Source organism: Callithrix jacchus, chromosome 10, assembly GCF_049354715.1.
Source record: "Callithrix jacchus isolate 240 chromosome 10, calJac240_pri, whole genome shotgun sequence".
In the NCBI taxonomy this organism is placed as follows: Eukaryota; Metazoa; Chordata; class Mammalia; order Primates; family Cebidae; genus Callithrix; species Callithrix jacchus.
The window spans coordinates 13,884,661-13,912,274 of NC_133511.1; the positions used below are offsets into that span (position 1 = coordinate 13,884,661).

Sequence of the window (27,614 nt, forward strand, 5' to 3'; positions counted from 1 at the left end):
TTCATTTTAGTTACAGGAATTGACAAGGGGGAGACTCTGCATCTGAAAGCTGCCCCTTGGGTCCTAGAGTCGCTCTGACTGCTCTCCTCTGGGGAACACACTTGAGGCTTTTGACAAATGAATGAGCACCAAGGGTTTTTCTATTTTGAAATGGCTTGGGATCCCTTGTCTCCAGAGAAGTGGTCCAGAGGCCAAGGTCTTGGCCGCTGACCTCATAAGGCTCCCTAGCTTAGATTCTTTGTTCTGGGATACCCACTGGGCTCCACATCTTAAGCTCCTGGATGTCAAGAGGGGGCCTGGCTGCTACTCAGGAAGAGGACTTGTCTCATCCAGTACCGAGTCAGTAGAGGCTGGAATCACAATTCACATATACTGAGCCCAGTGTCAGGGTGTCTTCACATTGGGAGAGACTAATTAGGGGTCCTAGAATTCTAAAATCTATAGACTCCTAGACTGCATATCTGTTGCAAGGGGCTTTAGGGAGCATGATGCTGAGCTTCAGAGGGCTTCTGTGATTTTCCTGGGATCACACAGCAGGCTCGAGAGGTGTACTGTGGGCTAGAACCCAGGAATCCCTGGTCTTAGATCACTTCTGTCCCTGTATCCACAACTCCGTGCCATCTCCAGAAAAGCTCCTCTTTCCTTTTCCTGGAAGTCTCCAGAGTAGGAGATTCTGCCCCCAGGCAGCCTTCGTTGGCCAACTGTGAGTCAAGATCTGCGTTGGGGCTCTTTATGAGCCTGAAGAGCCCTCGCAGCAAGCCTGATGCTGATGGCCTGGAGTTCCTCTAACCTCACTTTGTCTACCAGCTGTGCTGTTCTGAGCACTCTGTACATTTTTAGAAACATCAGGGCCCAACCTTGCTTTTGGAAATAGAAAATCAGAGCCCAACCTTGCTTTCGGAAAGCTAACTATTGCTAGGGAGGAAAACATACATATCCAAGAAGATAAGTAACAAAACAAGGCAACTGGATGTGACACATGTGCGCAAGGAATTGAAGAGTGATGTTTTTGGTGTCCCCCTCTCTTTGTCTGCCTGAAATCCTCTCTGCTGTGGCCAGACACCTGTGGCTCCTGCACATAGCATTTCCACCATGTTACTTCTCTGCCTGATCTCTCAGGAGCCCTTGATTTGACGGCTGCAGCTTGTTGGTCTGAAGGCAAGTGACACTGGGAATGGACCCTAGTGAGAGGTTTATCACGTAAGACCCCATGATGGTGGCATGCCCTGTTGTCTTTGAATGACTGCCTCATTCCTATCAGACCAAGGTGGTAGTGGAGGGGTGAGTGCAGAGTTGATGGCTGCAAGCCCAAGGTTTTGGTACCTGGCCTCGTGTTACATCCTAGGTGAGGATGGCTTTGGCATCTAACACCCCATACCTGCCCTTGCATCTCTATCCCTTATCCTTCAGAAGACCTTCATTGTCTTACGTAGCTACACAGTGAAATCATTTAGAGGAACTTTGTGAAAACAATGTATTAATAGCAAGCAAAGACTCCGAGCTCAACTCAGATGAATCAGAATCTCCCGCATGGGGCTCAAACATGCGTGTATTTTCAGGCTCCCCAGGAGATTCCTATGTATAACCAGGGTTCAGAATTTCCAAATGGGATAAGATGCGACGCTACTGCATGGCCCAGAAGGTTCCTCACAATCAGAGTCACAGGCCTCATCTTCTGCCGTATCCTATGATATGTATACACTGAACCACTTAGAATTTCCCAGACTCTTCTGGCAGTTTTTCTCTTCGGTGCATTGTCTGCTAACCCCCACACTCTCATGTATCTTGCCTGCCTGTTTTTGTTCGGTTTGTTTGTTTGTTTTGAGGTGGAGTTTTGCTCTGTTGCCCAGGCTGGAGTGCGATGGCGAGATCCCAGCTCACTGCAACCTCTGCCTCCCAGGTTCAAGCGATTCTCCTGCCTCAGCCTCCTGAGTAGCTGCCATTACGGGCATGTGCCACCACGCCTGGCTAATTTTTGTATTTTTAGTAGAGACAGGATTTCACTGTATTGACCAGGCTGGTCTTGAACTCCTGACCTCAGGTGATCCTCCAGCCTCAGCCTCCCAGTGTTGGGAGTACAGGCATGCGCCACCATGCCCAGCTAATTTTTGTATTTTTAGTAGAGATAGGGTTTCACTATGTTGGCCAGGCTGGTCTCAAATTCCTGACCTCAGGTGATCCTCCCACTTCGGCCTCCCAAAGTGCTGGGTTTTCAGGCGTGAGCCACCACACCCAGCTTGGCCTACCTGGTATTAATAGTGTCTTCTCAGTTCATTTGTGTCCTCTATGACACCCTTTTCAAAGTTGACCCTCCTCCTGGTCTTCAGCACCATAGATGTATACCACTTGCAGCCCTTAGCTGTTTTGCCACTCCATGAGTTAGGGTGAAGATTGAAACATCTTGCGGCCTTAGGCCTTTCTACTGCGTTAGTTCAAGTAGTGATTCAGTAAACACTTATTGCATGGTTAATCAAAAACGGAAAAGGGAGCTTCCTGATTAGAAGCAGGAATGAAGAATCTGTTCTTGTCTGGTTTCAGATTTTTGCTCTTTACTTCTCAGCTGAAGGGCCTTGGATGAGTCACTCAAGCTTTGCAAGTTTCCGATTCCTTGTCTGAAACATTAGGACACCATACCTGTCCTTTATACCTCAGTGAGGAATGTGAGGACCAAAATGGTCTTCGAATGGGGTAGGGTCTTGCAAGCAGTAAAGCATGATTCAGATATAAGGTGATGTCACTGCAGTGTTTCCTCTTGCTGTGGCTTCACATCAGGGGCTCTGGCTTCTGGGTTCCCTGCAATGCAATGCCAGTGCACCAAAGTCTGTGCCCTCTGCATAGCCTCCCATCCCAGCTCTTCTGGGCCCTTTTCTTTCTTGGCTTCTTTTATCTTGCACCTGCCTTACTCTCTCCCTGCACGTACCACCACGAATGCAGTACGAGAGCAAGTTATCACTATTGTTTTGAATGATAGAGAAAATAATAAGGGAAACAGACTCGTCCATTCACTGATTAAGTATTCAGTAATTAAGTGTTCAGTGTTAGGTGATGGGCAGAAGTGAGAAAGAGAGGTATCTTAGGTCTTTTTATTCAATGTCATCCAAAGGGGCCAATGAGACAGATTCCACAGGCTAAACCATCCCAGATCCATACCCTCTAGACTGTAGAAAGTCTCAGAAGGAAGAGATTCCCCAAACTGTAGTTCCTTTGCAAATCTCATTCATTCAGTGGGATTTGAGAACCAACCACTTGTGCAGGTGCCAGCATCCGAAGATAACTTGCCCTCAGCAGCCAGCAGACGAGAATAAGGCAGAGACAAAGGAGATCTCTCTGTGGCTTTCATTATGGGTGCAGAAAAGGTGGATAGCCCAACTCTGGTGGGGAGAGTGGGCAGGGAAGGTTTGGAAGCAGGAGGAAGAGATGCTCCAGCTGCTTTGGGGTGCACTTATTTTGTGCGCCGGAGAAGGATTTGCTGGCCCTCTCTTGGGAAATACTTTTTTGTGTATGCATGTGTATGTAGGGTGTTACCAATCCCCTTCCTTGCTCCGTCTACTGTTTTTCAGGTTAGTGGTGTCTGGGATTTGTGGAGCAGGAAGGATATAAAAGGGCAAAAACAGGAGATCCCGGTGCCTGGATTCAGAGCCTTCACATTCCGGAGATCCCCAGAGGCCCCTCTCCCCAGACCCTTCAGCTCCAGAAAGCCATTGTGCTCCCTCCTGGCCTCTGACCCTGAGGCTCTGGGAAGCAGCAGGTTGTTGACACTTGGACAATCATTTCTTGCAAGGCAACTGCCTCCCTGGGGAGCTCTCCTCTGCCGTAGGGTGGTGACTGTTCCCCCAACCAGGGTTAAGGAAGAGAAAAATTAGCTCTTGGTCAGAGCAAGAGGCACAGAGAGAGAATCTTCAATTTCATACCCCCAGGCATCTTTACCCCTCTCTCACCTGCCAGTTCAGGAGTGCACCCCAGCCCAGAGATAAGCTTCAGGAAAATGGATTCGGGAGAGGCATTTCTGACCAGAGTTCCTTCTGGCATCCTGCTGCGGGTCTCATGTTTGTCAAGGGGACCCCATATTTCTTTATGGAGGATATCTGTATGTCTGCTGTGGTCTCAGGAATACAGCCACAGGAACAAAGACATTTCTAGCCCTGGTGCTGCTACTTATTAGGAGCAACACTTCAGGCAAGTCGCTTGTCCTTTTAGAAGCTTGGTTTCCTCATTGGTAGAAGAGGGTGAAAAAAAAAAATCACTTGCCCAGTGAGCCTGCAGATGAAGGAGGAAGGAGGAGGAGTACTTTGCACTCTGTGAAACACTGCAAATGTGCGGGTTGGTCATTAATGATTTCTCTCTCTCTCTCTCTCTCTGTGTGTGTGTGTGTGTGTGTGTGTGTGTGTGTGTGTTCTCTCTCTCTCTCTCTCTGTGTGTGTGTGTGTGTGATTGTGAATATGAGGTTCCCAAGCATTTCCTCTCCTCTCTCCGGTCTAGGACATTTCAGGAAGCATTATTCAAAAGCAGGTGGGGTGGGACAGCGGGACTATTAAAATTTTTAAGAATCGCTTTGCATTTCTTTCACTTTGGTCTTAATAATAAATGATTCTAACCTTGCAGCCAAGAGCCGGGATGTTCTGTCCAAATTAGCACAAGTCTGTGTCTCCAGCAGCCGAGCATCCCCGTTCAGTGGGCTGGTTCAGTACCCCCTCCCCAGCAATGAGAAAAAGCCCTCTTGCTAAGCTACAGAAAAATCTCCCTTGTGCTTTAATTTTGGAAGAAGCAGATTAGTGTGGCCATATTTGACCTTTGACCCTGAAACAAAAGCATTATCAAAATTAGTTACCAAGAGAGTCTGTCTTCTTTTCCCCGCCTCCACTCCCCTGTTTGCTGGGGCTAGTTTAGAATCTTGGTAAACTTCTTCAGAGCCAGAGCAAAGTTTTGGAAGGCCACCATCACCTTAGAGACATTCCAGGCCGGGTGTTCACTGCCAGGGCTCCTGGGGTCTAAGGTGGGTTAAAGGACAGAGATGAGAATCTTATACCATAGTGGGATTCAGAATTTATGGACTAGATGTAAAAACTCTTTTTCCTCTGAAACTAGCCTAGTTTCTGGCTATCTTGGAGATTTGACTATTCATATTACATATATATATACACACATATGTATATATATAATTTTTTTGAGAGGGAGATGGAGTCTTGCTCTGTTAACCAGGCTGGAGTGCAGTGGCACGATCTGAGCTCACTACAACCTCTGCCTCCTGGGTTCGAGTGATTCTCCTGCCTCAGCATCCCGAGTAGCTGAGATTATAGGTGTACATCACCACACCCAGCTAATTTTTGTATTTTTAGTAGAGATGGGGGTTTTACCATGTTGCCCAAGCTGGTCTTGAACACGTGACCTCAGTTGATTCACCCCTCTCAGCCTCCCAAAGTGCTGGGATTATAGGCATGAGCCACGAGAGTGATCTAGAAGTACAGATTGATTTCTACCTTCTTCTCCTTCCAGGCAGAAGTCCATAGACTTGGTGGCATGGGGTGGAGGTATATCTAGACCTCAGCCATCTCCATGGGTTTAAATCTCATCCTCCCTGTCATTAACTGTAATTGTGGCCTTGGAGAAATTATTTGAACTCTGAGCCCCCCACCAGCTTCTTATCTGTAAAAAGGGCACAACAATAATAGTGCCTACCTCCTAGAGATATTTTTGACTAGATAACGGGATACACATGAAGTGCTTACCACAGAGCTTGGTGCTCACTAAGTGTTGAGCCAGTACTAACCACTGTCACCGCAGTTGTTACCATTGTCATCAATATCACCCTTACTGATTCTTCGTCATGTCCCCAGGTCCTGGTTGGCTCCCTTCCGCTCTCCCCTGCATTGGGGTCTTATTGGCGACCTGCCCTGTTTCCTACTTGTCCTCTGCCCTCGCTGTCTTTGCAGTGATTTTCAGAGTCCCCGTGCACATACGCTTTGTGGAGTGTGACTTCATTTCATACCAGGAAGGCCAGCTTGCAGCAGGGGATGGGGAGGGCAGAGCGCTTTATAAGCTCGCGATGAAAGCTGTAAAACGAGATGGTCAAGGAGCTGGCCAGGCCGGGTTTGGGATTATGGCCAGGCCCTGGAATGCTGAGGGGGGCCTCTTTTAAGAAGCCAGTGTCTATTTACAGTGTATCTCTCATAAACCCCAATGCTGGGGCGAGGGCAGGGGGACTCGCCCTCCTGGCATGTGATTGATTATCTGGTATTTATGCCATTGAGGACTTGTCAGCGGTCCGGGGTCAAAGGGTCATCTCATGTGTCTTGCCGCCAGCCCACCTCCTTTTATACAGTGTGGACCGGGCGAGCTGTGCACAAAACAGCTTTTTCTTTTCCTTGGGAAAAGGGGGAGGGGAGGGGGGGGAGTGTCAATGAATTTTTTTTTCAGGCTTTTCTGAATAGTGTTCTTTAAATTCTAAAGAACTTTTAATTAAAAGTAGCAGGAAAATTCATCTTGAGAAGGTTTAACTTACCTTAACAGATACTTTTGTGTCCCAAGAAGCTGGGAGTGACTTTGAAAGAAAGTAAGTAAGTAAGTGAGGGGTTTTGTTGTCTCTCCCCCTCCCCCAGGCATTTTCAAAGTTTCCTGGAGTTGTTGTCCACTCCTGTCTAGTGTGGACCCTGCTTGGGAAAGCAGGAAGGGAAGAGGTCATTCTTCTCCTTTAACATAGCCATACAAATTTAGAAAGGGACTTTGGGATTCTCTGATCATTTTTTCCTGTTATAGATGAAGCAACTGAGCCTTGACAGGTTAAAAAACTTTGCTATAGAGTCACACAGCTGCATGGCTGCAGAGTCAGGTGCTGGACGCTGATTCTCTGTATTTTCTAGTGTTCCTTTTAGCACGCCACGTTGCTTCCCAAAGCTGCTTCGGATGCCCAGTGAAGATAAACGTCATGCTATCATTGCCATCGTTCAGTCCTGGATGTTTGGGACTTGGGAACCACTCTTAGATTCTTTGGGCTGGAAGGGCCCCTGAAGGACCACCTGGCTTATCCCCCCTCCCCCCCTCACCTGCCACGGAGCAGGCAGTCTGTGCTCACATGTGCCAGAGGAATTGCTGTGTGTCTCTTTCCTAAATATCTGCCCAGGAAGGCTGTGTCCTCTGCTTGGTGAGAGTGCCAGCACCCCTCCCTATACCTTCATCACTGGATGGTCTGGGCGTCCTGGACAGCTGACTTTGTTTCTTCCTTCTGTAGCTCAGGAGTGGGCCGTCCATGGAAGCTTGACCCTCTGTTCCCCTTTCCCCCAATCCCCTGTGTGCTCACAGGGGACCATCCAGAGCCACAACTGGCCAGAACACCTCAGTCTCCTGTGCTGCTCCACCATGGCCTGGCTGCTGCAGGGAAACGCTGACCCTCTTAACTCTCAACCAGGCTTTCGGTGACATGAGGCCTTGGTAAGATGCTCTGCCCATCACTCTCAGCTCATTGAACCAAGGTGGACACCCAGGCAGAGATATCATTTGCTGAGAGAGAGGTATTTGTAGGAGTCACATAAAATTCATGTTTCCTGTATCCTCTTATTTGTCTTCCCCATCCCACCACCTCCTCATTTAATACATGCAATACAAAGAATTGTCTTCTAAAGAATAGCATTAGAAATCCTCATTTCTTTCCATGCTTTCCATTCCCATTCAAATTAAATTAGTGAATGCTAATTTGGACTGATGGGGCACCACTGTGAAGAAGGTGTGAAGCAAGATGTGCTTCTTGCTCATGAGAGGAGACCCCGGCAGTGATTGCATTCTCACTGAAGTCACTGAGTGCCACACACTGTGCAGTGCCGACCTCACACTATTTTATTTGGTCCTTGTATTAACTTTCTAAGATGAAGATTCTTGGATTCAGATAGGACCACCACAGAGAAGGCTAGACAGGTTGCCTTCTCTGGGGTATAATTTGCTTTAAGCTAAGTAGTACTAGACATGATAAACACATCATCTCCTTGAATCCACATAAAATCCCTGTGAGATAGGTGTTGTTGTTATTCTGGTTTAAGATGAAACAGGCACAGAGGAGTTAGGTAACTTGCCTGAAGTCACACAGCAGTAGTAAGTGGTGGAGTGGGCTTTGATCCATTGTGAATGCCTGCAGAGTTCACACCTGAACTACTTGCTGCGCTGCCTCTTTAAGTTGTAGAGCTGGGCTTGAACCCAGAGCTTCCTGATGCCAGTGCTCGTGTTTTGTTTTGTCTTTTCCTACTATTCTGACATAAATCTGCTGGGGAGACACTGTATATAGACGTATATAAATCAGACAGAGACCAGCAAAAGGTCACTGTGTAATCAGATGCCGACCTGGGTGGTGCGTGGCGAGGACTTTCGAGAAGGAATATGTTAACAAGGACACAATATTTAGTCTCATGTCTGGATCCCCATAGTAAGGGGACAGTGCCTTACATCTTCCCATTCCTCAGACGTAACTTAGGGCCTGGTACAGGTTATATGTTCAAAAAGTGCTGATTAAATTACTGGGAAAGATTTAGTAGGGGAGATGGGACTTGAAGTTTTTTGAAAACGATATTAGTAACTGTGATAATCACGATCAAGTAGGCTTCATTCCAGGGATGCAAGGCTGGTTCAACATACGCAAGTCTATAAATGTAACCTGCCACATAAACAGAACCAAAGACAAAACCACATGATTTGCTCAATAGATGGAGAGAAGGCCTTCGACAAAATTCAACAGCCTTTGTGCTAGAAACTCTCAATAAACTAGGTATCAAAGGAACATATCTCAAAATAGTAACAGCTATTTACGACAAACCTATAGCTAATATCATACTGAATGGGCAAAAACTGGAAGCATTCCCTTTGAAATCTGGCACAAGACAAGAATGCCCTCTCTCACCACTCCTATTCAATATAGTATTGGAAGTTCCGGCCAGAGCAATTAGGCAAGAAAAAAAAAAAAGGGTATTCGGTTAGGAAAAGAGGAAGTCAAATTGTCTCTATTTGCAGACGACATGATTGTATATTTAGAAGACCCCATCATCTCAGCCCAAAATCTCCTTAAACTGGTAAGCAACTTCAGCAAAGTCTCAGGATATGAAATCGATGTGCAGAAATCACAAGCATTTCTATACACCAATAACAGACTAAAAGAGAGCCAAATCAGAGCAAACTCCCATTCACAGTTGCTACTAAGAAAATAAAATGCCTAGGAATATAACTAAAAAAGGATGTAAAGGACCTCTTCAAGGCGAACTACAAACCACTGCTCAAGGAAATAAGAGAGGACGCAAACAGATGGAGAAACATTCCATGCTCATGGTTAGGAAGAATCAGTATTCTGAAAAGGGCCATACTGCCCAAAGTAATTTATAGATTCAATGCACTATCCCTATCAAGCTATGACCTTCTTCACAGAACTGGAAAAAACCACCTTAAACTTTATATGGAACCAAAAGAGAGCATGCATAGCCAAGACAATCCTAAGCAAAAAGAACAAAGCCAGAGGCATCATGCTACCTGATTTCAAACTATACTATAAGGCTACAGTAATCAAAACAGCATGGTACTGGTACCAAAACAGAGATATAAACCAATGGAACAGAACAGAGACCCTGGAGGCAATGCCACACATCTATAATCATCTGATCTTTGACAAACCTGACAAAAACAAACAATGGGGAGAGGGTTCCCTGTTTAATAAATGGTGTTGGGAAAACTGGCTAGCAGTGTGCAGAAAGCAGAAACTGGACCCCTTTCTGACACCTTACACTAAAATTAACTCCAGATGGAGTAAAGACTTAAACATAAGACCTAACACCATAAAAACTCTAGAAGAAAACCAAGGCAAAACCATTCAGGACATAGGCATAGGCAAGGACTTCATGACTAAAACACCAAAAGCATTGGCAAAAATAGACAAATGGGACCCAATTAAACTCCAGAGCTTCTGTACAGCAAAAGAAACAATCATTAGAATGACCTGGCAACCAACAGAATGGGAAAAAATTTTGAAATCTACCCATCTGACAAAGGGCTAATATCCAGAATTTACAAAGAACTCAAACAGATTTACAAGAAAAGAACAAACCCATCCAAAAGTGGACAAAGTATATGAACAGACACTTTTCAAAAGAAGACATATATGAGGTCAACAAACATATGAAAAAATGCTCATCATCACTGGTCATGAGAGAAATGCAAATCAAAACCACATTGAGATACCATCTCACGCCAGTTAGAATGGTGATCATTAAAAAATCTGGAGACAACAGATGCTGGAGAGGATGTGGAGAAATAGGAACAGTTTTACACTGTTGGTGGGAGTGTAAACTAGTTCAACCATTGTGGAAGACAGTGTGGTGATTCCTCAAGGATCTAGAAATAGAAATTCCATTTGACCTAGAAATCTCATTACTGGGTATATGCCCAGAGAACTAAAAGTCTTTCCACTATGAAGACACATGCACATGTATGTTTGTAGCAGCCCTGTTTACAATAGCAAAGACCTGGAACCAACCCAAATGCCCATTGACGATAGACTGGACAAGGAAAATGTGGCACATATACTCCATGGAATACTATGTAGTCATAAAAAATGATGAGTTTGTGTCCTTTGTAGGGACATGGATGAATCTGAAAACCATCATTCTCAGGAAACTGACAAGAACAGAAAATCAAACACCACATGTTCTCACTCATAGGCGGGTGTTGAACAATGAGAACACATGGACACAGGGAGGGGAGCAGCACACACTGGGGTCTGTTGAGGCGGGGCAAGGGAGGGACAGTGGGGGGGGTGGGGAGGTTGGGGAGTGATAACATGGGGAGAAGTGCCAGATGTAGGTGACAGGGGAATGGAGGCAGCAAACCACATTGCCATGTGTGTACCTATGCAACAATCCTGCATGATCTGCACGTGTACTCCGGAATCTAAAGTACAATAAAAAAGTTAAAATAACTGTGATAGTTATTTGTGAACTTTTTTGAAAATGATATTAATAACCTTTTATGGCATACTTGCCAGGTGCTTAGCTAGGTTTATTATTTGTGTTGTGTTTAACTCTCAGCAGCCCTATGGCTATTACTATCTGTGAAGTAAACTGAGTCTGAAGAGAGATTCTGTATCTTGCTGAAGGATTCAAAGTCTTCAGGGATTTTGGTGTTTTGTTTTTTGTTTGTTTGTTTATTTGTTTTTGTTATTGTTTTTTTTCTTTTTGAGACAGGGTCTTGCTCTGTTGCCCAGGCTGGGATGCAGTGGTGTGATTTTGGCTCACTGCAATGTCCGCCTCCTCGGTTGAAGCAATTCTCATACATCAGCCTCCCAAGTAGCTAGGACGGCAGGTGCCCACCACCACACCTGACTAATTTTTGTATTTTTAGTAGAGATGGTGTTTTGCCATGTTGTCCAGGCTGTGGCTTTGTTTGTGTGGGTTTTTTTTTTCCTGATTTTGAAATTACTTTTTTCCCTAAAGCAGAGAATAAGGCAAGAGTGAAGGGGAAAAGCAAAGGTGAGTGATGATGGCAGAGAGACTGCTCAGTTGGGGTGGGGGGATTTGGAATGCCAGAGAGAGAGGCTTATCCTCTTTTTTTTCCCCCCTGTTTATAGTTGGGAGTTGCTTCTTTGATATAAGGATTTCTAGATCTATGAGGTTAACTGTATCCAGTTAATTGAATTTATAATTCAGTACCAAAATGCTAAAAAGAATTGTCTTTTATGTCCCTTAATGAGTGCTATAAAAAACAAGTGGTGAATCTAATGTTACGAATGTTCCTTTATGACTTACCTGATAACTAGTAGTTGTTCAACACAAAGGACACATAACTCAGTCTGGACCTCCACTGGCTGCCTGCCGTAAAATAACTTGTTTTAGAAGTTGCCCTTCTTGTTCCTCTTGAGTAGCCCAGAGATTCACGTGTTCTCTTTTCTGCCTCCTCTTCTCATTGAGGATCAGGCTCAGGCTCTTCATTCTGGAGCACTGAGCTGGGTTACCTTGCCTGCCAGTCCAGGATGACCAAGACCTCATGTCTCATTGGCTCTTTCCAAAAAGGGGACGGGAAAGATATGGCGGCTCATTTAGATGTCTGTCTGGTGCAGCGTATTGCTTCTACCTAGAAGTTGCCTGGTGTGCTAGGGAAGAAAATAGAAGTTAGGAGAAAGACTCCTTTTACCTTTATCCTACAACAAGAGGCAAAGAGCTTAAAAGCCACAGCAGCTGCATTAGGTTAGACATTTGTGAGAACTTCCTGAGTTGGAAGGATGTTCCTAAGAGAGACTGACAACCGTCTGTCTCTAGAGCTGCGTCAGTTGTGAGTGGGCACATACATACATGCCCTTTTCTTTTTATAGTTTTGGTCATTTTTATATGTTTTGAAAGTATGATTTGAATCATTTTGGGATTACAAATCTCATAAGTAGATGTTGGCTACAAAATTCAGGCGTTTTTTGATGGCTGGTTGAGAAAGGTGGGCTGCTCCCGTCTGTAATAGTCTGGGGCAGGAGCCTGGACTCACAGGCCAGTACGCCACTCAGGGAGACATCCCAGAAAGGGAAGGACTTTTGGAGGAGGGAAGCTCTTGAAGAGAGCAGACAGGGGAGGGGTGTGGGAGCGTTGGTGAAGGAAGGCCAAGATAAGGCTGTGGTTTCCATTTGTTACCACCTCTCCCGCTTATCTTGAGTGAGAACAGTCCCTGCAGCTCCGAGCGAACCCTTCCTTGGGACTGTTGAGCTGTGAAGAGGACAGATACGAGCTCTCCCACCCTCTCTTCCCAGGGTCTCCTCTCCCTTCCATACACAGGCACCTGTAAAGGCTGCAGCTTTAGTCTATTGGGTGGGTGGGGACAAATGCAGAAGCGTCCCTGATCTGGGTGGTGATTACTTCCTAGCAGAGTTGGAGGTGGACTGGGACATTTTTCACCCACGATTTGAGTCTTGCCTCTGTTGGCCTTGTGCTCAGATTGGCTAGTGGGCCATGTCCTGCCTTGTGTCACCCTTACCAGGCTGATGAATTACTGTTGCAGTCAACAGGGGCTCTGACCTGGCCCTTATTTTTGGTCAGAAGGATGCTGGGTGACTAGGACAGGGGAAAGGACTGCTGCACCAGCCCAGCATTCGGACACTGGCAACCTTTTGCAGGGGAATGCATACCCAGCTGGTTTGGGGCCCAGAGGAACATTCTGGGAAAACAGTGCTTTCAGCCTAGACTCATCACACCAAAGGCAGCTGACAGTACATACACATTTCTCTTGACTTACGGAGACTGGAAATGGAAATAAGAAGTCACCTCCCCTCACCCCTGTTCTCACTGAGTTGGCATGTCACTAAAAGATCCCCCATTCCCTGTTATTTTCAGAAGAACCAAGACAGCTTGCCACTCATTCATTCAACATTTATTGCATATCTACTGTGTGCTTAAATGCTGGGAATAGAAAGATGACTAAACCCTGTCTCTTGATTCAAGGAATTCAGAGTTGTGAGGAAGACAGACACATAAACAGGCAATTTTAATGCAGAATGCTGAGTGCAGCGATGGGAGATATTTATATTCAGGATACTGTGGGAGCCCAGAGGAAGGGTGCTCAGCAGATACTCAGGGGACAGATAAGGCTTCTAGAGAAGAAGACACCACATGGTTTTAAAGAAGTAGAAAGTAGCCAGGATAAAGGGAGAGAAGGAACGAAGAGATGGAACTGTATGTGTTTGGAAACAGAGATGCTGTGACGCCGGGCGCGGTGGCTCACACCTATAATCCCAGCACTTTGGGAGGCTGAGGTGGGCAGATCATGAGGTCAAGAGATTGAGACCATCCTTGCCAACATGGTGAAACCCCGTCTATACTAAAAATACAAAAATTGGCCGGGCATGGTGGCACATGCCTGTAGTCCCAGCTACTTGGGAGCTTGAGCCAGGAGAATCACTTGAACACGGGAGGCGGAAGTGGCAGTGAGCCGAGATCACGCCACTGCACTCCAGCCTGGGTGACAGAGCGAGACTCTGTCTCAAAAAATAAAAAAAGGAAGAAACAGCGATGCTGTGGACCGAGCAGCCCAGCTGAGACGGAACGTGGCAGATGCAGTGGAGGCATAGGCAGGCCCAGGCCATAGAACCTTGTTAGGCTGTGTTTAGGAGCCTAGATTTTATCCATAGATGACAAGGAGTTCTTGGAAGCCTTTAAAAAGGAAGTTAAGAGATCAGATAAATTTTTGGATAGGTCCCACTGGTGGTGCTGTGCAGGTGAGATCAGAGGGAGGTTAGCTGTGTTTAGGAGACTTTTGTGGCTATCTTGATGAGGGATGCTTACATGATAGACAAGGAGCTGGATTGGGGTATCCCGATCCCAACTGTCAGGCAGAAGGGCACAGAGGCCTTCAGGGTGACATCCAGGTATCTAGCTCGAGTGACCAAGAGGATGTTCATGCTGACCGCTGAGATGGAGATCTAGGCCCAGCAGGGTTAAGAGGCAAAGATGTGGGTTTAGGTTTGGGTATTCAGCTTGAATATAAGATGTCTGCAGAATATCTACAGAGCAGCTGGGTGTATGGATTTTGTGCTCAGAAGAGAAGTCCGGGCCAGCGCCCTTCTGGCTTCTTGGTGGTCACCGAGACCGTGAGAGTAGAGTTCACCTGGACAGATGGCGGGACATGAAGCGTCATGGGGTAAGGGCAGAACGCCATGGTGGGGATGCGAGTTGGGGGAAAAGGGCACTGCTCAGCAGGGAAGGGCCCCCTCCACCCGGCTCCTTAGGCTCCCTGGGAGGTGAGGAAGGCAGGAAGCATGGGACCTCAGGTGCAGAAGGCTTCTCAGAGGAGGATTCTCAAGGTATGGCCTGGTGTGGGGATCCCTGAAGATAGATGGGCTCTCCAGGGTGAGGAGCGCTCTCCTGGCCCAGCTCCCGAAGTTATCAAATCCCAGGGATCTCCTGTGAGCAGGGCCCTGGCCCCAGAATAGGAGAGAAGCTGACAGGCTGAAGAATATCAATCTCAGAACTGGTGGGGCCTTAAGGGATTGCAGATCCACCCTCCTGCTTCCAGGGGGATTGGATGGGCAGTCCTCCAGGCTGTTCTTGGAAAGTTCCCCGAGCAGGACCTGCTCTGCTGCACAGACCTTCCTGGAAGTCCAGCCCAGGTGGACCCCTCTTGCTGGTTCCATTCCGCACATACCATCCCTTTGCACGCCTGTGTCTTTCCTGAGGTTCATCATGTTTTGTTCTGTTGCAATATCTGGAGGGAATATAAGCACCCTGATTCCTTCTAAAGAAGGGGAGTACAGGGCCCTCGGTCCTGCCCCATTGGGGTTTTACACTTCCTGAAACCCCTCTTCCACTTCTGCTTTCCGACACTGATCCCGAAATGAGCACTCCATTTGGGATGGTGGCCGCTCTCCCTCTACACCCTCCTCCAGTGTCTTGGCGCTCTGGGACCAGCTGCTGGAGTGATTGACGTAAAGCCAATCTATAAATAAAGTCTTTTTCTTTTCTCATAAAGACTTCGTGGTTGAGTTTGCCTTCAAGGTCAAGATCAGACCTTTCTAAATAAACACATATCAAAGGATCATTAGCAAAGCAGCACTGTTAAATTGAGATATTAACTTCTGTCAACTGCTCGTTTCTTTTTTGTTCTGTAACTCATGACTGCAGTAGGTTTTTATTATTTTGTCCTTAGGCAGTAGCATCTGGCTTCTGTAGAGACTGTAAAAATTAAAAAGCAACACAAATCATTGCGAGAGAAAAGCAGTAAATTCAATGATAAGAATTTAAAATTAAAATGTTTCTGCGCTTTTATATTCTGCAAAACATGAAATGAGTGAGTTTGTCGCCCGTTGCCATAAACCTCACCCAGCTAATCGTCCGCTCGAGTTTTTTTCCTGTCTCTTGCGCTCATCGCCATCAATTCTGTCTTGGCACAAGGCGTAAAGTGAGAGCTGTTTGTGTGTGTGTGTGTGTGTGTGTGTCTATGTGTGTCTGTGTGTGCCCATGTGCTGGCATATATATGCATGTACGTGCATGTGTGTGTATAGTGGGGCTGGGGCAGAGTGGTGGGTATACTCACTAATTTCTGCCTCATTAGAATGGAAGAGACAGCAGCAGGGAGTCATCATGTGTGAACCAGGATAGGGAAGGAAGAGTTGAAGATTATTACATCCCCATGGGTCACAATTCCCTTATTTCATCACCCTTTCTAGTTATGTACAAAAACAAAACAAAAATCCCAAACCAACCAACAAACCAACAGAATACTCCAGGTCACAGACGTGAGCATAAACAGCAACCTGTAGCATTCAAGTTAAAACTAAAAAAGAATTCCCTGAGTGAGTGTGTGATGCTGGAGTAGGGGTCTGAGCGGGTGGTTGGCTCTTTCTCATTCCAGAGATGCGCGGCCTTTGGATGGGGTTCTGGGCAGTGGGATGGGAAGCATCTTAGGCTCATTCTAACTAGAAGATTTAGGGTTTCTGTGTTGAGGTCAGTCATTCTTACTGCAAAATCGAGTTGTGACTCTGGGCCCGACTGTGTCCTGGGCTGTGAGGGAGATAAAAGTTGATCGTTTTTCTTTCTTGCTCTAGAGGAACTGTAGCAAAAAGAAAAAAAAAATAACCTCTTTTAAACAGTCAGGGGATAATTTAAGATAAATGTGAGTAAGGATTTGATGGCATTATATACCTGTCTGCAGACATTCTGGGATGCGTGCAGAGTGATGTGGGGTGAGTTCAAGATAAGCTTTTAGGTCTGAGTTTCCTTGAGCTAATTCTCCAGTCTGTCGGGCTTGGGACCTGGAAGCCTTGGAAAGCCTGGGGTGAATGCTGTTAGGGTGAGCTCACCCCCATGTCTAAACCGGGCCACGGGGCTGGGAGAGTGAGGGGGAATGCTGCGGGTCCCTTTTCACGTAGCCTGTCCCAGTTTGACTGCTGGACCCACAGGCATGAGGCCAGAGCTCTTTGTCCTAGACGAACTTCTTCAGCTCAGAGAGAGGTGAGAAAAGAGAGCCAGTCCTTGGCCTCCGTCAAAGGGAATGAAGGAAAGTGTGAAGATTAGTGGACGGAGGGGTCGAGTTAAGAGGGTATGACTAATAGGCTGGTCATTCATATAGGAGAGCACATTGTTCTCTAGGCCCAGATGGTCCTTGGAATAAATCAGCTCAGGCAGAAGCCTACTTCCAGTACAAGAAAGTGGGAGCAACTGCTTGCCTGCTATTCTGTAATGACATAGCCCAGGCCCCTGGCCCTGAATAGCAACCATTCAGGCCCCTACTGTGGGTGCTGGAGCGGGGGATGAGTGTGTGAGATGCATGCGTGTGAGTGTGTAGATGTGTCATGTTCTAGCCTCCGAGGCTCACAGAAGAGTGGATGAGAGTTTGTGTTGTAAGGAGCCGGCACAGGGCGATTTTTACCTTGGAGCCCTTCTCAACTTTAAATTCCAACCCTGAGAGTCCTATAAGTACTGTAGTCATTTGATTAATGTCTCCTTCAGTAGATAGGAAGCTCTAACAGGGCAGGGTCTGTGTCAGTCTGATTCATCAGTGTCTCCCCAGACCCCACTTAGCACGGGGGCTGGTGGGTGCTTGATAGACATAGATGGAGGAAAGTTCTAGCAACATTTAAAATTTTTCCCATTGCTTTGCAGTCACGCCCCCACTTTACTTAATGAAGTAGCATATAAGTAAACATATCAGCTGTTCCACACATGACTTAGGGATAGTCCTGTGGACAGAGTGAGCTAGGGTAGGGACCTGCACCACAGCAGCTACATAGAGCCTTGGGTGGCACAGGTCCTTTATTTCTGTACTTGGGACACGCCACCGATAATGTGGCTTTGAAGCAGGACTTTCTGTCATAAAAGTTCTCCAGGTAGACAGCTTCCCCAGTTTCCTGGGTTGAAGACATGCAGGCAGGTGCAGGTCGTAGAAAACGTGTGAACATCACGGCGCCCCATAGTGGTTTTTCTGGCGTAGTGGCCGACATTGCAGTGGAAGAGCCCACTCACAACCCCCTAATGCCCTGCAGTCTCCGTTCAAAGGCTGTGCTATTTCCTTTTCCCTTCAGAACCCACTCAGGCTTTTTAGGAATGAGCGTAGGGAAGAGTCAAGCAGGAATATCACTGAGTAAATAGGAATAATCAAACAGATATTTCCCGGAGAGAGTTTTCTTCCCATGAAGATGTTAATTAATATCAACGCTTTTCCTCGTGTTCTGAGGCAGACTTTCTGTACCAACCGTGTGTGACTGCTGATCCAGCCCTGCCGAAATCTGATCACTGGGGTCTTTCATCCTTTGGGGAATAAGCTCCTTTGGAGAATCAAGCCAGATCCTGCCTGTTTGGAGATTAAATAAGTTTCCAGGTCTTAAAATTTAAAATGAAATGCATATTAAGCAAATGACAGTGGAGGGAGCTGAAGACACCCTAGGCCTGGAAGCATTTGAGTTAGAGAATGTTGCAGGGACTCCACACGCATCCCCTTCTCCACTCCACCCTCCTGTCGTGCCATCCTGACTTTCCACTCGCTGTGGATGCTTCAGATGCTGTGGATGCACCAGATGCTTCAGATGACCCAAGACTCAGGCTGCCAGAGTGTCTGAGTTGGGTGATTTGGGGGCCGTTTCTCTCCCATTCATATCTGAGATCTTGAATGGTCCTCTGGGCCGTTTCTTGAGTGTTTCATTCTCCAGGCCCCTCAGAGGGAGGCAGTCTTTAGCATTCTCTGACTGTGCTGGTATTACTAGGAAATGACAGTCTTCTCTTAAAAGGCCATTTCAGAAAACAACTGCAAGTGAATTGACTCAGGCAGAGGAAGGAAAGGGGAATAGGATGAGTGGAATGTATGACCCAGGAGCTTTTGGAGAATGGAGGGACCAAGGAGGAATACAGGATGGATATGTGGCTAGAGGAAACCCGTGTTACAGAGTGTCCGTGACCATGCACTGACTGTCCAGCTTGGCTGTGGTGTTGCCGGCAGAGAATACACTAATGAAACAAGTGAGTCTTGGGCAAGGGATGGTGTGGACCCATGCTTGATGGAAATCATCTTCGGAATCACAGGGTCTTTCATGCTTGCCTTTCCCACTGATCTTTGAGGCACTGAAAACTTCACAGAACTTCCATCTGGGTTCAAATGGGGACATGTGGAAGGCTCTTCCAATCCATTCCTCCCAATGACTTTTGCCTGAAGACTCCAAGCCCCCTATTACTCTAACCTGAGTGAACAGAAAGTATCATCCATGCTGTCTAATTGTCAGTGGCCTCTTGGACTGGCCTGAAAGTCATAGCTCCCCCAACCCCCAAAATAAAAGTTAAGAAAGAAGCATAAAGGTGATGGAATAAACATGACTGCTTAGCACGGGGGCTGGTGGGTGCTTGATAGACATAGATGGAGGAAAGTTCTAGCAACATGGAAAATTGTTCCCATTGCCTTGCAGTCACGCCCCCACTTTACTTAATGAAGTAACATATAAGTAAACGTATCAGCTGTTCCACACATGACTTAGGGATAGTGCTGTGGACAGAGTGAGCTAGGGTAGGGACCTGCACCACAGCAGCTACATAGAGCCTTGGGTGGCACAGGTCCTTTATTTCTGTACTTGGGACACGCCACTGATAATGTGGCTTTGAAGCAGGACTTTCTGTCCTTATTTTTAGGGGTTGATAGATGCGGGAATTAGGAAGTGCGGGAGAGAGCAAAGTGATCCTGGGCAGAAACCCGAATGCATATGGCAAGGAGAAGAATCCTTTGTATGGGAGCTGGTAAATCCCTGGGGGCTGCCTGTATTGTCACTTTTGTTTGCAAGGACACCTGGCATTTTATCCACCACTGTCACATCATCTCTAGATTCACAAGAACCAGGATCTTTGGCCAGGACCGAGAGCCACTCACATCTGACAAAAGCCTGTTCAACTCTTAAACCCACTTTTTGTTTTCCTAGCAGTGTTAGAGGTCACAATTTCTGGGCATGCTGGTGACATGGCTTTTGGCATTTCCATTAGCATCCCTGTTCTAGAGAATCCCCATATGCTGTGAAAATTGATCTCAAAGCAGTATATCATCTATATCACCATCTGAGGAGGGACGAAAACCCACCAAGAGTGTGATTTGGGGGTACCTCTCACTTGAGTGTAGACGGCTCAGCCTCTGAAGTCAGCTTATGTGCTTGAGGGCAGCTCACAGCAGGCCCTGCAGGGAGAGCTGAGAGCCCACCCTGGGCTTGGAGGAGAAAGAGGTAGGAAATGCGCACCAGGAGACATCTACAGCCTCAGGTCTGTGTTCCCCCCAGTGCCCAGGAGTTGTTGTCGAGTTTGACTTCAGGTCCCAAAATGAAGGTGCTCGTTGGCTCTAATCACAGCTTTGGCCACAGAGTAATAGCTGTTCACCCAGAGATCTGTGTCTTCAATTGATGTGAATGACTCCTCATCAGGAAGTGTCATCTGGGTAGCACTGCGCTGGGTACCCCATGAATGAATAAGTCCAGGTCGAGAGGAGAAACCAAACCTGCAAAAGCCTGTGCCCTGCTCCTAACACACGTGGGTATGAGTGTACACCTCACAATCACATGTATTAAAAGATATGGGAATATATGGGCTCAGAAGCCTGCAACTCAGGGAATTGGGCTGGTGAGTGGGTGGATGGCTTGGGAGAGGAGAGTAAGCCGGCACATTTACTTGAGGCTGGCCAGAGTCAGATATTAATGGGTTAGGCCCTGAAAAGTATAACTTGCTTGGGGCTCTGGCTTAAGCCCGTAGAAGTATCCATAGGTTATCTTTAATGTATTTATTTGTTTATTAATTCATTTAGTATTTATTGAACACCCATTATGTACCTAGTAGCCTATTAGGCTCTGGGAATGCAGTGGTGCACAAATCAGAACCCACGTCTTCATGAGTTTCATGTCTTCTAGGGAGACATATAAGACAATAAGCAAGTCATATACAGGATAAATACTGCTATACTGGAGATATAGGATGTTACTAGAGTGCATATCAGCAACCTCCAACTTGGATGGGGTGTTGGGAGGCTTCCTGGAGGTGGTGTCGTCACCTAAGCTGTCATCTGAAAGGTGAGAAGAAATGAAGACAATGAAGGAATAGGCGAGAAAGGGAAGAACGTCAGGCTGAGAGTCAATGTAGGTAAACGTCCAGAGTGGGGACAGAGTAAGCCAAGTTCGCGGAACTGAAAATGGTAGTGGGGAGGAGGACTGAGATCTGCGGTTAGAAGAGTCAATGGCCATGAAATGGTGAAAGGCCCCTGAAAACCATTTTAAGTAGTTTTTGCCTTTTTCTGGGGACAATCGGAAAGTAATAAAACGATCTTAATCAGAGGAGGGACATCAGGTGACATTGTGGAAAAGTTACTTTGGCCACATGGTTGTGACTCAACTGGAGGGTTTAAATTGAAGCCGAGGAGATTGGGACGATACCGCCAGCGTTTAGGAAAGGAATATGGCAGTCCGAACCAGTGTCGCTCTATGGGGGATGGAAAAGTAATGCACAGAAAGATACTAGAAACCTGAAGACATACGGTAATTGATCTCTTTTGAGAGATGAGAGAGGAATCTAGGATAGTGCCCCCTTTCCTTGCTTGGGCAACTGAGTGATAGTGGAATTCTTTACTGAAATGAAGAATACAAGAGAAAACAGCTTTTTTGTTGTTGTTAGGATGATGAGCAGTTTTCATATTTCAGTAGCAAGGTGTGCGTGACATCCAAAGGGGGAGTGAGCCTAGGAGGCACGTGGGTATACAGATGTATCTGAAGTTCAGAAGAGAGAGACCCAATGGGTGTGTCTATTTTGGAGTCGTTATCAACATACAAATGATCATTGAAGCCTTGGAAGTGCATGAGTTTATATAACAAGAGAATATAGAAAGAAAAGAGAGCTTAGAATAAAATCCAGAGGAATCTCAACATCGTACACCCCTCCGGAACAATCCTAATCCATGATGGAGATTGAGGAGTCACTGGAAGAAACAGGAGGGAGGCCAGGAGAGTGTGGTGTCATGGAAGCTAAAGGGAAAGATTTCAAAAAGAAAAAGGCAGTCGATTTTCAATGGTGCTGAGAAGTCTCCTAAGAGGAAGCCTAAAAAATGTCCGTTGCACTTAGTGACATGAGAGTTGCTGGTTATCAAAGGCGAGCAGCTTTGGTCTCAGTGGTATGCTGAAAGCAGGAGCGGGATGACAGTGGGTCAGGGAGTTAGTGAGTGTTGGGAGGTAGAGGCAATGTGGGCAGGCAGCTCTGGGAGTGCAGGAGGTGGGTAGATTGATCCAAGCTTAGGGTACAGCAGGCTGGTGAAACTGAAGGATCCCAGACAGGGGAGTTCAGGAATTGGCCAGAAGTCAGTGGGGAGTTGGACGACGGGCCTTGAAATGTGGGCTGAATAGGAAAGAAGTAAGGAAGGGAAAGCCATGCAAGGGAGATTTTTGAAGACCAAATAATGGGTTTGTTGGGAATGACTGGATGGGAAAACTTAAAGGGTGGGAATGAGGTTTGAATATAACACTCTCGAGATGTAGCTCTTCTTGGTGACGGAAGACATGGAGCGTTCTCTACAAGCACCTGCTAGAGGGAGCCTAAGTGCAGCTCATGGTACCTGTCTTAGTCTGTGTGTGCCTGTGTGTGCTGCTATAACAGAAGCTGAGAGTGGATAATGTTTACAGAACAAAAATGTATTGGGTTCACAGTTTTGAAGGCTAAGTCCAAGATCAGGGTGGCAGCATCTTGCGAGGGCCTTCTTGCTGCGCCACTCCATGATGGAAGGTGAGAGGGCAAGAGACAGCACAAGAGAGGGATAGACTCACTTTTTCCCGAAGGAACCCACTCCCTGGAGAATGACATTAATCCACACGTCAGGGCAGATCCTCCATGACCCAAACACCTCCCATTAGGCCTTCACCTCACAACACTGCTGCGTTAAGATCAGGTTTCCAACACAGCAACTTTGGGGGACACATTTAAACCATAGAAGTACCTAAGTTAGGCCGGGTGTGGTGGCTCACGCCTGTAATCCCAGCACTTTGGGAGGCCGAGGTGGGTGGATCACGAGGTCAAGAGGTCGAGACCATCCTGGTCAACATGGTGAAACCCCGTCTCTACTAAAAATACAAAAAAGTAGCTGGGCACGGTGGCACGTTCCTGTAATCCCAGCTACTCAGGAGGCTGAGGCAGGAGAATTGCCTGAACCCAGGAGGCGGAGGTTGCGGTGAGCTGAGATCGCGCCATTGCACTCCAGTCTGGGTAACAAGAGTGAAACTCCATCTCAAAAAAAAAAAAGAAGTTCCTAAGTTAAAACACCACAGCCACCTGATTTACATATCTGCTCTGCACTTAGAACACTGAATCAGTGTTCTAAGCAGCTACTGTTTCTCCATCCCCTAATCATGTGTCACTGTGATAGACATTTTTTGATTATTATCTCTAATCTGTCCAGCAGCTTTGCATGGTGGGTGTTATAACTCTAATACAGAAAGGAAACTAAGACCCAGAGATATGAAGTGATTTGCATATGATTATGTAACTAGTAAATAAATGGAAAAGTCAGAATTTGAACCCAGGTTTGGTCTGACTTCAAAGCCCAGGCTCCTTGCTTTGTACTTCTCAGACTGTAAGCTTCTTGGGGGCAAGAAGTATTTTCTTAGCATTGTGTAGCCTTAGGGTTTGATTTCTATACAGAATTGGAACTGAAGACATTTGAGGTGCATAAGCGAGTGAGTAACTGAGTAAGCATTACATAAAGCAATTCTAATGCTGTTTCCCAGTGGAAATAAAGTACCGTCACTCAAAGATGGAAATGAAAGAGGATTGGAAGAAAGAAAGGAAGAGCAGAAAGATTTGGCCATCAAGAGGCCAGGCTTAGTGGCTCACACCTGTAATCCAAGCACTTTGGAGGCCAAGGCAGGTGGATCACCTGAGGTCCGGAGCTCCAGTTCAAGATTTGGTCATCGAGCAATGCTGGTGTTGGGTAGCTAGAACTGATGTGTCTTTCCACCGTGGCTTCTGACCAGGGGCTGGACAGCCTGTGGTTTGTCTGAAAGGCAGCCCTAAGGCCTCCATCTGCCCTGACATCAGCCTCAGGCTCCAGAGCTGTCAGGCAGTGGCCTAGAAACTCCAGAGGAGGAGCTGAAAGGGGAGGTACTTAAGAGACCCACATGGGAGGAGAGAACCCCAAACCACGAAGTGACATTCAGCTTTGCCTTTCCTTTTAGTGTCGGCATCTGAGGCTGGGGTTTCTCTCCTGACCCTCCTTCAGAATGTCCAGGGCTGGCATGTCTGAACGTGCGAGGGTTTTGGGGGAGGACCACACTGCCCATCAGCTATGTGAGGAGTATGCACACCACCTAACATGGCCTTGATGTCCAGCCAGACACCTGGCAGACACTCATCTTTCTTACCTGGAACTGATGAGTCAAATCAGGAGAGCAACCCACCTGAAACGAGGGTAGTTCCCGATTTGGAAGTAGTGGGAAGTGCTGGTAGGCAACGTGGTCTTTTATTTATTTTTTTCTTGACCATAATCAGATTCCTCTCTTGCCTTCCCCAAATAGCAAAAAGGACAGTGTCCTCCTTCCAGGTTTCAAAAGCCCTTGCATGCCGCCTGACATTGTATGAAAGCCTCTCCCTCAGGCCTACAGACTCCCTCTCATTGCCTGCCTATTCAATAAGCCTGTGCATTTACCTTCCCCTGTCCTCCATCACCACCACCACCACCACCAGCCTGTTGTGACAGGGAAGGTGGCATGGTGAGCCCACTGGGCTCCAGCAGCACCGCAGCAAGGAGGATACCACTTTGTGCGGCAGCTGGGGGAGGGCTGTCCCTGAGGTCCACAGGAAAGTCCTGGGGCTCAGGAGGACAGTGGCCCGTCATCCCCAGCATTGTACATCAGGTGTCCCCCGCCTGTGTGCGCCACGCACCCGCCCCCCCCCCACCGTCTACCTCCTGGGCTGCATGTCCTGGGGGAAGGTGTGGTCAGCAGATAGGGGAGGATGTCATGCTGATGGAGACACTTAGAACAGCAGGAGCTTCACAGGATGACAAAGCCTTTCCCCCTTCCTGTTACAGATGAGTTAAAATCCAGAGAAATCAAATTCATTTGTGTAATCCTTTATCATCCACCTATTCTCCTTCTCTCCATCCAATAAATATTCACTGGACCCCTGTCAGAACCAGGAGATATAGTGGTATATAAGAGAAGTGAGGTCGCTGCTCTCATGCAGCTTTCATCCTGACAGGTGGGGAAGACAATCAGCTTGAACTTAAAGCAAGTCTCTGAGTCTCGTGGGTGTCACAGCTGAAGACTGGGGCTGGGCCTCCTGCAGGGTCCTTTGCAAGGCCCCATGCTCCCTGCTTTCTGGGAGGCTGAACATTTAGTTCAGCTCTTCGTTGCAGATGGAGAAGTTTGAGGGAATAAACCTTAGTTTGGACTAGATACTTCTGGGTGGCAGAAAGGTATAGGTAGTGTGAGACCAGGATTGGTTTTTTATTTTTTAATTTTGGTAAGTTATATGTAATGTAAAAATTGCCTTTTTAACCATTTTAAGAGGACAGTTCAGTGGCATGAAATACATTCACATTGTCATCCAAACATCAGCACTCTGTCTCCAGAACTCTTATCCCGTAAAACAGAAACGCTGTACCCATTGACACCAACTCCCCATTCCTCCCCTGGCACCTAGACAGGGATTCTTAACGGTCTTTGTGCCGTGGGCAGTCTGGCAAAACCTCTGAACCCTTCCTCAGAATCAGATCTCTAAATGCAGAAAGTAAAATACACAGGATTATCATGGAAGCTTGAAATACAAATCAAGTATCAAAATAATTTTTAAAAACATTTGTAATGTAGCAGTAGTATGTGTGATTCTTTGTTATCCCATTAACCAATAAGATCAAGCTGTGGTTGAATAACTACCATATTTTTGCAGGAGTGGCTTCGTAGATGATATTTTGAGATGACTGCAACATTTGTAGTGTGGTGTGAAAATACCTATGAGTACTGCCCATATGACTGGTTGGTTGCTTATATTCCTGATGGAAGGAGCTACTGAATTGCAGCTGGGGAGGTTGGTGAAAATAAAGATGTCACTTTTTTCCCCTCTCTCAGTTCACCAACCTCCTAAATTCTGTCCCTGGACAGCTTAGGGGTTTCGTAGACTCCAGGCTAAGAAGCCATCCCTAGGCCTGAGCGTACTCCCCTTTTCTGCCTAGAGGGGCAGTGCACGGGGCTGGGAGCGTGCTGATACGTAGAATGTCATGGGTGAGGCCATCCCTATGCAGGGCATCACAGGAGCTCAGCCAAGGGGGAAAGGTGCCCCCACTGTCCCCAGGCTGCCAGCCTGCTGTCTGAAGTGGGCGGGGCCGGTGCCCCCTAGAAGTGTGCCTTCTGGCAGCTTCCCCCGCCCTCTTCCACCCTCTTGTCCAAGGGTTCAATGCAGAAGGGAGCCATATGGTCCTTTGTGGATGCATTTTCCCTAGTACAGTATCTTCCTGGTGTGAATGCAGGGCCTGGCGGGCGCCCTGTTGTCAGCTGTCCCTCCCCTTCCCTGGCGCCCCATCCCCCACAGCCAACCCAGAGAGTAGCAGGTTGTGGGGAGTCGGGGAGCCCTGCAGAGTCGGGGTGAGTGAGGAGTCTTTCAGTAACACCCACACACACACTCACAGAAAACTGTTGAAGTGAAGTCAAATGTCTCAAAGTCAGATCCCTTTTTAGTATGAATTTGCTGTGTCTCATTCTGAGCACTAATTCCAATTTAATTGCAAGTGGCCTGAAGCCTCTTCAATAGGAGTAACAAATGGTTTGATTTTGTAAACTTCATCAGACTGCATTTTAAATGCGACACAGTAGCCCAACTCGAATGCCAATGAAGCACTGGAGTAGCTCTCTGTTTACTAATTATCCGTTTTTACTCCAAGCCACGCTGGCTGGCTTGTCTGATTAAATCGGATTTGTGGGATAGAGAACAGCTAGCAGAGTTTTCTCTATAGTAAACGAGATTGAAACTATGGGCCGCCTGGCTGCACACTGTAAATTATATTTCCTTTTAAAGGGGACGTGTCTCTTTTATTTCTCTTGTCATCCCTCCTGCATATTAAACTTTATGGTACAGAAGTGTGCCCGGCTGCTACTACATCCAGCCTCTCGCCCTCCACCTGGTAGCCCACTCTCACTTTCTGAGATTCCCATCTCCCTCTCTGAAGGACTAGAAAGGAAATTGGTAGCTACATTCTCTGCTCCTTTATCTCTTTTTTTTTTTTTTTGAGACAGAGTTTCGCTCTTGTTACCCAGGCTGGAGTGCAATGGCACGATCTCAGCTCATCGCAACCTCCGCCTTCTGGGTTCAGGCAATTCTCCTGCCTCAGCCTCCCGAGTAGCTGGGACTACAGGCGCGCACCACCATGCCCAGCTAATTTTTGTATTTTTAGTAGAGACGGGGTTTCACCTTGTTGACCAGGATAGTCTCGATCTCTTGACCTCATGATCCACCCGCCTCGGCCTCCCAAAGTGCTGGGATTGTAGGCGTGAGCCACCGCGCCCAGCTTCCTTTATCTCTTTAACCCTTTTCTTTTCTTCCCCTTTATTCTGGAATTGACTTTTCATTATTTCATTACTTTCAAAGGCACCTGTGATGACATGGATGCTTAGAAACTATATTGAGTTAGCCAAAAGA

The 27,614-nt window shown here is 46.9% G+C and overlaps 1 protein-coding gene across 1 annotated transcript in view; it reads left to right on the top strand.

The window, feature by feature from the left end:
- Positions 1 to 27,614, top strand: part of ZBTB16 (zinc finger and BTB domain containing 16) — a 200,585-nt gene that overhangs the window by 146,745 nt on the left and 26,226 nt on the right. The gene's annotated exons all lie outside the window — the stretch shown is intronic.